Source organism: Carassius gibelio, chromosome B11 (genome assembly GCF_023724105.1).
Source record: "Carassius gibelio isolate Cgi1373 ecotype wild population from Czech Republic chromosome B11, carGib1.2-hapl.c, whole genome shotgun sequence".
NCBI lineage: Eukaryota > Metazoa > Chordata > Actinopteri > Cypriniformes > Cyprinidae > Carassius > Carassius gibelio.
Window position 1 is genome coordinate 15,601,233 of NC_068406.1, and position 14,751 is coordinate 15,615,983.

The 14,751-nt window shown below is 35.4% G+C and overlaps 1 protein-coding gene and 1 long non-coding RNA gene across 3 annotated transcripts in view; one reads left to right on the forward strand and one right to left on the reverse strand.

The window, feature by feature from the left end:
* Positions 1-14,751, forward strand: part of LOC127968178 (CMP-N-acetylneuraminate-beta-galactosamide-alpha-2,3-sialyltransferase 2) — a 310,280-nt gene that overhangs the window by 62,905 nt on the left and 232,624 nt on the right. The gene's annotated exons all lie outside the window — the stretch shown is intronic.
* Positions 5,877-10,061, reverse strand: LOC127968182 (uncharacterized). 2 transcript variants are annotated; one of them, XR_008155919.1, is made up of 5 exons: positions 9,804-10,061; positions 8,174-8,332; positions 7,936-8,013; positions 6,355-6,406; positions 5,877-6,275 (listed from the first exon to the last, which is right to left on the reverse strand). It is a non-coding gene; the product is annotated as an uncharacterized LOC127968182 (long non-coding RNA). The 2 variants fall into 2 exon arrangements; XR_008155918.1 differs by lacking the exon at positions 9,804-10,061 and adding an exon at positions 9,347-9,797.

Consider the following 14,751-nt stretch of genomic DNA (forward strand, 5'->3'; position numbering starts at 1 on the left):
CAGTGACGACTGGAGTAATGAATTCAGTTTTACCATTGCTGGAATAAATAACATTTTTAAATATATTAAAGGGGGGGGGGGGGGTGAAATGCTATTTCATGCATACTGAGTTTTGTACACTGTTAGAGTTGGATTCCCATGCTAAACATGGACAAAGTTTCAAAAACTAAGTTGTACGTTTGAAGGAGTATTTCTGTTCCAAAAATACTCCTTCCAGTTTGTCACAAGTTTCGGAAAGTTTTTTTTCCGAGTATGGCTCTGTGTGACGTTAGATGGAGCGGAATTTCCTTATATGGGTCCTAAGGGCACGTCTGGTGGAATAGCGCGCGCTCCCGTATAGCAGAGCACTGAGAGCACAACAGACTTCACTGATCAGAGCAAGAGCGTCGCGAAATGTCACAAAAGAAGTGTGTTTTTGGTTGCCAGGGCAAGACAACCCTGCACAGATTACCAAAGAAAAAACAGCATTAAGGGACCAGTGGATGGAGTTTATTTTTACAGAGCATCAACGGAGTTGTGCAAGTGTTTGTGTTTGTTCCCTGCATTTCGAAGATGCTTGTTTTACAAACAAGGCCCAGTTTGACGCCGGATTTGCATATCGTTTCTTAAGGATAATGCAGTCCCAACGAAAAAGGGTCACGATCGTGTGTTGGAACCACAGGCGGTGAGTAAAACTGCTTCAAATATCTCTGTGTTGTTAACTTAGCTATCGGCGCGTAAGCACATCAAGTAAACAACATGCGATGTTATCATCAAACTGCACTTTCCACATGTACAGCTTAAAAAAAAAAAAAAGACGACAATGTGGAACTTAGTCATTTTCCAAAACCGCTAAGCAAATATATACAGTTTCAGTACATACCACATAGAGATGTTGTTGCTGATGCTGCTCTTGTTAAATTTCAGCCTCTGGATCTGATTCTGGATCATAAATATACACTGAATCTGACTGTTAGCCATGGTTTGTTTTGGTTGGTTTTGTCCTCACGGTGTCACAGCTTCCAAACGCTCTCAACGCAAAAGCCTACTGGCGCTTGTGATTCTTTAGCTCCGCCCACACGTCACGCCTCCAGCCGGTCGTGTTTTTCCAGGAAAAATCGGTACAGACTATCTTTCTCTTATGAATATAATAAAACTAAAGACTTTTTGGAGTTATGAAGGATGCAGTACTACTCTATAGGTACTCACGATTAACAGGATATTGAGTGAAAACGAGCATTTCACCCCCCCTTTAAAGTAGTAAAAACTTATTGTAAATTGTAATAATATTTATAATCATACTACTCAAAAATATATAGAAAATGTGAATAAGTGGGTGAAATAAATGACTGAATTTAATTATTTTTTATTTTTTTTGAATGAACTCTCCTGTTAAGTTGATTAGTAAGCACTGAAACCAACATTGTTCTCTTCGTACAAATAAAAAATGAGGAACACACACTGGTTTTAAAAAAATTCCATCTTGACTCAAAAAGGCCACAGACAGGTATGTTTTGCTGCTGTCTGTCTTTAAGCCACACTCGATCAATACTGACTGACCCAGTGAGGTCTGGGTGTTAAAAATTAAGCTATTACATCCTACATCCAGACTCGCAGAGAAAATGGTCTGAATTATTGAGGAATTACTGAGGAAGGCTAACAGTCCCCAGCACTTCGGTCATCCCTCACTCCTGAGTACACTGGCACACTGGTGAACCCACCTTCAACAACACTTTAACCTCCAAAGGTCAAGACACACCAGCTCATCTTGTTCCTGTTACACTGTACATTGTAACATTAGTACGTTTAAACATTCATTCCTCCAGCCTTAAAAAGGCAAAAGAAGTAAATGTTCTCATTTATAGTACAAAAGCATTCCTTTGTAGTTTCTTTTTTCAGTTTCTACTACAGAAAATGATGGAAGCCTTTTTTTCAACCTAAATTTTAAAAGTTGAGATACAGTTAGCAATGAGAATGAAAATCAGACCTGTAAGATACAAGGTCACAATTATCTTTTTATTTGAAACCATCGCAGCACAGACATGCAGGAGGATGTTGGGTCAAAATAACCCATCATGCATTATGGGTTAGAGTGCAGGTGTTTTATCGATATTTTGAATTATGAAGCAATAGTAGTTTTTTTTTTCTCTCAGGATATTATCCTTTTTTGGAATTGTTTTCTTAAAATGCATCTGTATTAACCCCAATCTGGTTTCAAGTCTTAATCTGGTACCTTCTACTCATCTATGTAATTGGAATCAGCATGTGATCTCGCAGCTGTTCACATAGACAGACCCCTTCAGTGTTACTTTTGGGGACTTTTTTGTGTAGATTGCTGTGCATGTCACACCCCCTTTCATTTAACTGTGTTGCTTGCTGTGTGTACTGATGTTAGAGGTAATGTTGCATTTAAAAAGTTTCTTTTAAAAACTTACTATGGCTTTTTACCAGTTTTAGTTTTCCTTTCTTGGTTTTGTTCAAGTTGATGGATGGTACTTCATGGGGATTTTATAATGCCTCTTCTAGTAGACATACTGAGAATAATGAAGCCATTAACCGGGAATCTTGTGCTGTTGTTCGATGTCTCTTTGCAACCTACAGTACCTTGGTACTGTCACATGCATAATGATTTAGTGACTGAAATGGTCTGCTTATATGGTTGAAAAACTCATTTTTAGCCAAATTTGTAGAAACTAACACTTTAAATCCAGTGTGTGACTGGTTTAGAACAAGACCGCTTGTCCTTTGGGCTTTATATATATTAGTCTTTAAGTAGCTTTGCAAGTATGGTGATTTATTACCTTTAAAAATTCACTTTATAGTTTGACAACTAAAAATCAGGTTACAAAGCATGCGCCCTTACTTTGCCACTTCCTGATTTGTTCATAGTGTGACAGAGTCAAGTAAAATTGCCATGACTCTGACAACACATTCAATTTTAATGAACATTCCGATAGAAAAAAGTGCCTAAAAATCTTGTCTTATTCAAAAGGTTTGCATATAAAATCTATTTCTTTTGTGAACGTAAGATTTGGATATTCAAAGCTGCAATTTAGTGTAATTACTGTAATTGCATCAGGGTGTCATTGAGCACAATGTTAAAAATGGCATCATCTCGAACACAGTGGAGGCATGGCTGAAACAGCAATATAAGTTGAAGATAATAGTGATATAATATAGTTTTAAACTGAGTCAGCAAATTACAACGAGGACTGCTTAAAATTGAGGCATACATCATTTGAAATGCAATTCAAACAGAGAATATAACAGCATGAAACGTTCCTGTTTTGAGTGATTACATTGTAGCACAACACAAAGCAAAATGTCTGCCTGCCTGCCTGGAGAAATGATTTACTCATCAGCTAATCAGGCAGCTTGATCTTGGCATAGGAGCAGTGTCGGAAATAATGTAGGCCAGCAACCCTTTTAAAAGATAGTTACACTACAAGCTACTAACAAAATGTAGCTAACTACATTCAAGCTATATAATTGAAACATTTGTCATTTCAGTATCTAAAACTTTCAAACGATACAGTGTAATTCTGCAATAAGATTTAACATGCACAAAAATGTTATTATGGTAACAATATTAAATATAACTTAATTTTACAAGAAATATAACTAAAATACACCCTCATGTCTTAGATTTCTTTCTCTTCTTTTTTTGGAACATGCAATAAAAGCCTCTGGGGTCCACCATGTTTCATTGTAACATTCTTAAAAATATGTTTTGTGTTCTACAGAAGAAAGTAATAGAATGTGATGGTAAGGAATGATGATAGAATTTCCTTTTATCATATTTGTAGTGAAATTATATCTTAATCATTATATTTAACATGTTATCCATTTAACCCTTTCAAGTTTTTGGCTGACTAAAATTCAAGCTAAACCATTAATTTGATGAGAGAATTATTTATTTATGTGACCATGTTAAAAAAACGGTTCACTCAATGAAGCAATATATTTGAGAGACAACATTTTATGCTTAATAAAGAGGTCATGAACAGCCTTTGTTTAGTTATTTTTTTATTTTTAATTTGTTTTATTTTATAAAGTCCACTTATAATGCTATCCAAGTTTTACATCAAAAAACATAAATTAGAAGTGATAGCCTAGTTTCTGTCCTGTTTTGACCTCCCTCATCAGAACAGTCCATTCAGGCATGGCAGAGTGTAGACTCCAAAGTAAATGCTGTATAAATGCTATCTGTAAAAACAAATAAAGCAATAGTAATCTGGATCATGGTCTTGAATTTTATTCAAAATAAAATTTGTCAAAGTTTGTTGTTTGGTTTCTGCATAGACATGTGTTTGCACTATTGTCATTTGCGTATGTGCACCAATCGGTGGGCGGGGCTAAACAGACAGTGATGTAGAAGCAGGCGTTGATCATCTTCTGCAGAGGTGGGGTTTAGTCACACTATTATGTCATACAGTGGCACATTCCACAACGGTTTTGGCTTCAGTAGGCTGTTTTTAGACTAATGGGAAAGTTTTGCACTTAAAAACTTACAGAACGTTTTTATAGCACAATGAACAAACCGAATAGAGCTCTACCACAGTTTCTTTAATGCCCCTAAAAGTGTCCCCACATCCTCCACACCCTCAAAGCATTTTTAACAGGGTGCAAGAGTTGAGCGACAGTCAGCATCTCTTCTCTGACCTTGTACAGATAAGAAATTGGCTTTGCCTTTGCTGAGTGGAAGCTGAGAAGTGAAGTGAAGGACAAAATGTCACAGGTCGCAATGCCTCGTCTCTCACTCTCACAGCACTTCTGTTCCTGGTCAGAGTCCAGTGGCCGATTGATAAACTAATATGACATTTCTTTGGATCTCTGCTTCAGATATAAAGCAGCTGTGTCTGTTATCTAAAGGTGTTACAATCACTCAAAATACATGTTCTGTTATCAGGTTTACATTGTAGTGCAGAGAAGGACAAAAATGTGTTAACACTCCTTATAGGTGTTTAATCTAGATAGTGCCTTTGACCTGACCACACAGAACCAACAGTATCATGTTTTTATATGACCACCCTGTGTTTTCAAAATCAGTTGATTTGAATTCATCCTGTCTCTGCAACAGCAGCTGATGAAAGCAAAGCCTAGAGATACATACAGACAAAAGACTGAAAAAAAAACATGAATAAACATGCCTAACCAGGATCTCTCTTCATGTTCACTTTAGAGGTCACTAGGGCCACCGAGACACAAAAGGCCTCACTGCGGGTAAATACAGCTAGTTTCCATGGAATCTGTACCATTTAGTTCCTTTTAATGATTGTTAGTAATATGCTGAGTATGCTGTACCTCATTTTTAATTTTCTCATTTTATTTATACCTTCAGGTCCTCAGACGTAATTGATCTGTGAGCGTATGTGCACGATAGCAGATGGGCAGTGCGAAACTGGTTGCATTGCATCCGATTAAGAAGGATGGGCAATGTCTGGAATGGTCAGGAGGAAAATATACACTCAAAAAAATGACTCTTTAAACTTACTTAAGTCAATTATGGACAGTGGTTCCACACAACCAAATTGTGTTTTGATAACATTAATGGAATTTTTTGAATCTATGCAAACTCCTTGTGTTGTGACAACACAACTGAATGAGGTAGAATCTATGTGAAATAGTAATGTTCAACCAACTCAATTTATTGACTTTGCTTCAACTTAAACTGGTTAAGTTAACTCAACATGTTTTGGTTTATTACAATCTAGCCAAATTTGTTTCACTCTATCAACATAAGGAGGTTTGTTTCAAATTACTCATTTCAATTATGGACAGTGGTTCCACACAATTAGTTCTAGTTACTTTAACACAATATTTTCTTTTTGAAGTTACTCCCTTCAACAAAGCATTTTTTGTATGTTTTGTCTTGTAATGAGACAAAAGACAAGATGTCACAAATGATCAAAGTGTATTTGTTAAACAAGCAATAAATAATTACACACAGTAAAATACAGTTTAAACCACATTACAAAATTACACAAAATAGCAAATACAATTCTAATTGGCATTCATGGGCAACCAATCAAACCTTATTCCAGGAACAGGAAGTGGCTCCAGAAATAACTTCTTCAGTATTCCAAATGTGTACCTGAGTTCAGGAGGGTTGCTCAAGTTCAGTCCATAAATCAGTCCCAGTAACATGGTTTTACAGACTGTAAACTGCTATAGGTCCTGAAGAACTTTATCCTTTAAAACTCCAACTTCTGCTGGACTGTCTTCAATGATGCAGCTTCAAATAGATTCCCATGAGTCTTCTGGATCACCTCCTGACTGCTGGCAACGTCTGTATCCTAGAAGTATTTAAAAGCATGGAGAACTCAAATTATTGTGTATTAACTTTAACAAATAATTTATTAACCTTGAACTCACCATATACTCCATACTGCTAGGGTCTTCATTTGGATACTTCAATTTCATTAGTCTGAAGATGAAAACAACAAAATTTAGCCTTTGTTTTTTTTTTCTAAAATTACATGAAAAAAAGTCAGTCATTCATCTTCTTATGGGAAATCCAGGCAAGCAGTCAAGATGGGATTCTAACAAACATTACAGTGGAAAATGTTACACATCTGGACCCTGTATGGTTAACAACAGAACTGGAATGTTCCCAGACCCAGAAACATAGTAAGGACATCAGTAAAACAGTCCATGTGACACCAGTGGTTCAACCATAATTTTACAAAGTAAACAAAAATACTTTTTTGTGCAAACAAAATTAAAACAGCGACTTTATTCAACAATTCTTCTCCAAATCGCATCTTCCACCATTATCAACAGCACGTAAATAATTCATGCACATGGTGCTGCTGACCTACAACACGCCTGCACTGAGCCTTGATTACACGCAGAGGAAAGCAATGTTCATGCCTCTTGTTACTGTCCATAATGGCAGAATATGTGATTTGGAGAAGAATTGTTGATTAAAGTCGCTATTTTTGTTTTCTTTGCACAAAATGTATTCTTGTACCTTTGTAAAAGTGTGGTTGAAGCATTGATGCCACATGGACTGTTTTACTGATGTCCTTACTATGACTCTGGGAACATTTCAGTTGCATTGCAGCCTTTATGGAGGTTCAGAAATCTCTCGCATTTTCATAAAAATATTAGGGATGCACCAATTGACCGGCCATAAATTGGAAACCAGACGGTTTTTGCTTTAAATACGCAATTGGTAATCGGCCGGTCTTTGGAATTTTTTTCAGCCGATTTTTCCGGAAGTGCGCCCGCGTGCTCCGACTACATTACTTCTGTGTGAAAGCAAACACATCCCGGGATTGATTCCAGCATTGAACTCGGGTCGGGGACGTAGTAACATTGCTGGGTTCAATCCCGGGACAAGCGCTGTGTGAACAAAAGCCATTTCTAATGCCGTGTCGTAGTGATGACATTATCGTGTGACTCTTTTACTGGCTGTTTTGAAGGAAGATCAACGTTCACTGAAAAAAAAAAAAGTGCAAACTGTATGAAGCAGAGATCAGTTAGTTCCTCACTTTCCACGGTGACACCGAGATCGTTCGCCAGATTCAGTGAAAGTATTACATGCCTAATGTTTTCGACTCGTACATTACACGTCACGCCCTGATGTCACGTGTCGTTACGGGATCTGTATTTGCCGGAATCGCAGTGTGAAAGGGGCTTTATTGAGCTTTCCCTCAATTTTGGACTGTAGACTGTGGACTGTCCTTCCTTCTTGTTTGTTGCTTAAAGATAAAAAAAAAAAATCGTCCAGTTTGCTTGTAAAAGAAATCGGTATCGGCCATGAAAAATCATGATCGGGGCATCCTTAAAAAATATCATAATTTGTGCTCTGAAGATGAATGATGGTCTTACGGGTTTGAAACGACATGAGGGTGAATAATGACATGTTTATTTTTGGGTGATCTAGCCATTTAAACACACCTGAACCAGCTAATCAAGGTTCTTGGGAATTTTAAAACAAAAAAGTCTTACCTGAAGTTCCAGGCAGGTGTGTTAGAGCTGAACCCCACAGAACACTGGCTTTCCTAGAGCAGGTCTGGACACCCCTGCCTTGCATCAAAATAAATCTATCAGTTTATAGATATACCACATATTTTGTATTTATTGTATTAATAAACCTTATCTTATCTGTCTTTTTTTGTCAATTTCCAGTAACCAGTGAGAGAATAATGTTTTAATACAAGGTTGTGTTGAGTGCAGTTGTTCTTACCTGTGTAGTGGGCACCAAGAGGGTTTCAGTATTTGTCCAAGGTCTCTTCTTCAGTATGAAAACATCTTCGTAAATTTTGCAGTCCGAATCAAGTTTGGCAAAGATTGTTGATTCTAATGGGCCTATGGTAATTCTGGATGTCTCAAATTCTGCACAAACCTGTACACATGAAGTGCAATGTGTTACAAAAAAAAAAAAAAAAAATTGAACAGCAAAAACCAATTCAATGATCAAAATATTAAGTGATTTATTTGTGTGAGTGATGAATAGTGTCATGTTTACCATTCCTAAAGGAGGACCTGATTACATATCTGGAGCATATGTATAATGTGAACAGCTCAGAGTAGTGTCCGGTTTAAAGTCATTGTATGACCACACCGCCATGTTCATAAACAAAGCTTCAAATACTCCCACTGTGCTGAGCCAGGGCTCTCAAAACTCGGTCAACATCTCATGGTTGGACATTTATTGATTATTTATCTTTTTAAATTAGTTAAAATATACATATTATAACAAATAAAGGTAATTACTTCCACTTTTTAAAGTCATTATGTATTACTAATACAATTAATTTATACAAATATATTTGGCACACAAAATGAGATAAGAGAGAAACTCCTATTCGCCATTTGATTAGTTATATGAGGAAGTAGCTGAATGACAAATCATTCTGTCTCTTAACATCTCTTATTGTAAGCCATATGTATAATATAAAGTAAAGGTAAGTGATAGGACGTTTTATTTTTGGATAAACATTTTATTAATAAATACAATCTCTCTTAAAATACCTTATTGGGTTATGATAATCAAAACAGTTTGGTTTGATCTAGCGCAGAACTAAGACTTTAATGAAATATTTCCCCCACTTATAAAATGATTTTATTATGAGCTAGCTCCATACCGGAGAGCTGCTTTATAAAAGGAAATTAAGTTATAATTCTAGCGACACTTACTCTGTATTTTCATGTTTAATATTGAAAAGCTATCGATTGCATAAAGGACTGTTATATAAATAAACGTGACTGGACTTTTCTTTACTGGAGTGCCTGGAGAACCTCAGAGTTCGTGCAAACATCCATATCTCTGTGTTCTTAAGAGCTGCTTTTACATCGCGGTCAGTTTTTTGTTGTGTTTATGCAGTTATTGAGAGGAAGGCGTGCAGTATATATTTACATATTCATCCAAGGTTCGGATCGGGTCGGTTTGCCTCAAACTGAAGTGCTATCTTCTTCTTTTTAATTGAATCAGGAGAGTGTATTACAATCTTGCGCTACAGCGCCACACTGGTCAAACTGCATTAATGCAGGCTTTCAAATCAGGCAGATACGAGATCAAACCACTAACGTTACTCAAAAACATTTGCTGAAAATTTTATTTTTATCGTCGACGTTGTCGATAATGTCGAGTAATTGTTTCAGCCCTAGTGTATATATATATATATATACTAAAGTAAATACATTACAGAGAGTCGTGCGCTTTCACATCTCCCAACGCTTCAAAATCATCTATTAACGGTGCAATAAACCGATTACACAATACTAGACTGCAAAACAAAAGCACCTCAAAACAGAAACTCTAAGAGAAATTAAAGACTTTGACTTAACACAATAAAAACTTTAGATTTTCTTACCTGACTGATACCTCTTGCTCCCCTCCACACCGTCATCAAATGCGTTGGAAATCGTCACTTCCGGGTTTTTTTGAATCACGAAATTAAACCCTTTACGTTACTTTAACGATTGATAATTAAGTAAAATTTAAAATTAAACATTTTAAGTTGATTAAACACAATACAATTGTGTTTTGTCGGAAAACTAAATATATTTGTGTTGTTTTAACAAAACATATATGTGTAAAACGAACAGTGCCGGAAAACCATTTTTTTGAGTGTAGTACGTCTGGCACAGCCCTCTTGTATTAGCAATGCAGATGTGTGTTGCATAGAATGCTGTGAATTATGTTTTGTGCAATATGTGTTTCAGCAAGATAACACATATAGATGAATAAGAGAAGCAACATAAACACTCTAAAATGATTTTGGGTCAAATGAGGCAAATCTCATCTCTCAATAATTCTCTAGATTTCACATCAGATGAGTCTTCCACTGCTAAAGAATTCAATGCATGCATAAAAAGACTGCAGTAACATGCTAATGTGCCAGCAGGATTGATATGAGTCTGTTGTGTGAGTCTGACAGCTGTTTAGACAGGTTGCTGTAGAGTAATAGTCTAAGTGAGGATTCAATAAGGCCATAAACAACACAGAGAAACTTAAAGTTAACTTGACGGCATTTGCATCTCATTTTACTTCTGTAATTTGATTTATTTGTAAATGAAATGGGGTAAATATGTAGGACTGGGCTTAATTTTATTCATCAGAAATTGATTAGATCATGTAGGTGGGCAGAGAGGTCTAATTTACCTTGAGATCTATTCGTTAACATAACACTTCATCTCTATGGTAGTTGCTTGGCTGGTGCAGAGAAAAGATCACTGGTGAAACAGTAGCTGTATTTTCAGATTTGCACAAAACCTTTGCAATATTTTTATAAATGCAAAATGAAGGCATTTCAATTAACCAATGCAATGTGGCTAAAACTTAATTTTTTCATCTAGGAATACGTCATGCCAACAGATGTATATTTAGCGAAGCAGCATGAGAACAGCCACATATGAAGTGTTTCTTGGGGATTATAGTACATTAAAGAGTGATCATGTGATTTTTTCATATGCCAGGTGACCTGTAAATGCGAAAAACTGTTTCCATCGCAAATTGCCTAATAAAAACACCTCATGATGAGCATAAAATTTTTTGCGCATTTTCAATTCATAATTTTAGTTTGTGCAATTTGAAGGGTAATGTACAGTAAGTGCAGCTGAAATCACACAGGAAATCAATGGCAAAATGCTTTTTGTTCAAATAATGGTATATTTTACCATCAAGGCTTAAACTAGCCAGTTGGTCACTATATGTGGTTATCTGAAGTAATTTAAAATGCAATGTTTAAAACACTGAAGTTGTAAATAAACAAGGATTACTGGAGTCCATTTTAAAGGAAAATACTATTTTATTCTTTCTCCTTTAACTTCAAAATTTCATATTTAATTAAAGATGTTATTTGCTGTTTTTGTGCAATTCAATATTTAACCATAAATTGCTGTATCTAGCAATTGTTTCTACAATATTTATTTTTCAGTTTTTAAAAATTATATATATATAAACCAGTTTAAAAAGAACACATCTTGAATTTGATATTGAATTTTTGTGTTTGCTTCTCACATCAACCATAAAATGCATGACATTATCTATCTGGTTCAGGGATTGCTGGACTAATGCTATTGGAATGCATTCACTGCAGGCCCATCTGACAGACAGCACTGGCTTATCAGATGAAAATTGAAAGTTAAAAACGCTTTCCTCTTTCACTCCACAGACAATAAATGGCTGTAAATATTTTAATGTGTCATGCAAAAAGAGTCAAACATGACTGCAAGAAAAGCAGTTTTCTTTGGCAGTGTCATGAGGATATTTTGAAGTGCTTTTGAAGCTTTTTTTCAAGTGATTTTGAAGGGCCGCATTTAGTTTCTGTTGCCCTGTATCAGTATGCCCTATAGATGCACCACTTTGGAAATGCCATTGTGTATGTAGTGGCAAAATCAATGCGGTTTCAATAAGAGGCACATGTAAAAACGGTGTACCATTAAGGTGATTATTTCAGTGCCCTTGAGCACCACTTATATAAACCTAGGGTTAAATTTTTGAGATTTTGTTCATTTAAAAACAAAATTGTGATGCAAACACAGCCTTGATGAGCAACAGATCCATATAAGCTTTTTGAATATACTCAACTTTAATGATATTCACAAGAATAATACTGTGGAAAATATGGCTGCTATAGTTTTTTTTACTTTTGTTATCAAATGCAATTATGCAAGTTTTTTGTACTCAAAACAACTTCACTCACATGATTGTGTCGTAAATGCTCATCCATCTGAATGTCAGGCTAATGAAATGTTTAAGAATGAGAGCTCTAGCTGAGTCGAAATTACTCAAAGAACTGAAGAAGATGATGGCATAAGATGCTCAGGCGGAGAAGATGAGGGTATAGACAGGGAGGTACGACAGCTTACCTTCAGGCTACAGTCTGTTTGGAATCAGACAGAGGAAATTCACTCAAAACATCGTACATTGAGATGCAGTAGTTGGTGTTGCCTCTCAATGATTGAGACAGCACAACAACAAGGTTGAAAAAATCATTGATGTTTTGAAATCGAATTGCATGCCATTATAGCTGTTGCTTACCATCATGATGCTGAAAATAAAAAAAGGCCTTGAAAGAGTCTAAGACACAATTTTAATTGTAGTATTTGCACATTTTAAGAAGCTACAGAAGATAGCTTCAATTTAAGAAGCTATAGAATAATTAGCTTTTCCTTAGAACAGTCATTGAATTAGAATTTTAATATCCAGTCCTAATAATTATGGTTGTAAATGTTTTGTTGTTGTTGTTCTTTTTATATGTAAAGAACATGCAAAAATAAGTGTGCAATTTAAGTTATGAAAGCATTATTTTTTAATGTCCTCTTAACGTTCAAAATATCCAGTTTTTAAAGTGTTTTAAAAACTTTTTTCCCCATTTGGTCATTGTTTTTTGATCATTTACAAATGCAGTGGGACCATTATTTTTGAATTTCCTCTAAACATTCCCAAGTAGCAACATTTAAAAATGTTAAACAAATTTTATTTAAAATGTTTTTAAAAAATTCCATGCATGACGTACAGATAATGTTTTTGTGCTAATGTTTTGAGAATATTATTAAATACCAGATAACTTTGAATGAGCATTAATTAATACCAGAAAAACGTGTTCAGAACTTTGAGAGAACCCTAGAACGTTTAACATTTAAATCCGAGTGTTTTTTTTTGCTTGTGTCTTGCATTTTTAAACATTATTATATATATATATTTTTTTTTTTTTTTTTTTTTTTTTTTTGCAGTTTCATTTGGTGATATTAGTACAGTACAAATTATACTTCCTTAAGTCTGCATTGGTTTAGCCGTGTCTGGATCAATGCAGACTAAGCTTATGGTTATGGGTGGTGGCACTTTATGACCTTACATAATGTTATCAATGTATGCAGAGGAATCCAGATGGACAGTCTAAAACAATCTTTTTTTTTTATTATTATTATTACTGGAAAAGGTACTTTATCAAAGGTGACTCGTCATAATAAAGAAGAATAATTTTATTTTGTGTTTACAACACAACCTTTCCTGTCTTAGCTTTAATTTTCCAAACCACAAAGTAATCTGCTATAAAAAGATGAGAAACAATCAAAAAGTTTGAAAAATGAATCGAGAGATGACAAAGGCTTCTAAAAATACGCTCCTTTTTGAGGAAGGCAGACTGCCTTATGGTAAAACTCAGCCCATCCTTGTCATCTTTCCAAAAGCTTTGATGGAGACAGCGTCTTTGTGATCAGAAAGGATAAAGTGTGAATTATGCACATTATCTGGTGTCTCTCCCTCATTAGTAGCACAATGCACAGGTACCAGAGAACACACAGCATATGCCTCGGCACTGTCTGTCATGACAATTGGGAAGATAAACAGTTCACCTAATCAGTTTTATTTCTCTCTCTTTTTTTGGCAGCTTGCATATGCTATGCATTCTATTGGACACGTGCTATAATTAGATCCCCAGGCTCAGTCATTTCTCTCTTTTATGTAACAATTTTAATCTTTCATTGTCATTTGAAACACTCAGATTGTGGCATGTAACTATTTATTAATCTCAACCAAGCAATACTGTAACTAAAATGAATTATACAAGACAATCGCCATACAGACAAATTGAAAAATAAATCAAGTAAATCAAGTTTGGGTTTCATTATACCATTGCACCAACTGGCATAAAGATCAATCTTAAATTGGCAGTCATATTCTGTTATTTCCAAAGACAGCCACCAGAGGGCACTTAGTGGGACTGAAACACAGGGAGCTGCTGACAGGAAGTGTATTTTAACCCACCTATTTTTCATGTACTGAAATAGGAATATAATAAACACACACACGTGTGTCTCTCTGTGTGAGTGTATGCTTTTTAAAAATTACATAATAACATTCAATTATAAGAATCAAAATAAATATTACACAGAATATCCAGTACATTAATCTAAAAGTTATACATGTTTTACAATCCAAAGATGCTCAGCAAATACAGAAAATTGCTGGAGTTTTAAACAGATTTAATGAGCCCTGAACATTATTTAACTGTCAGTGTGCCATTTAAAAGGAGTTATTGCATGAAAATATAACTCCTCTTTAGGATTCTCTGTGCTGTAGCAGGAGTGGTTTGGCTGGGTTGAGTAGTGCACTTGTTTAAAGGGTACGCATGACATCTGCCAGTTTGGCCCTCTGATCTCATGTTTATTTATTATGGGTTTACAGTATAATATCCCTGCTGAAAAAACAAACAAACTTGGTAGCTGAGGGCTTCATAAAATAAGTTTACCGGGCAAGCCAGGCTTATTTCAGTTATTCTGACTTATTTTTAACAAGCCAATACTTATAATAAA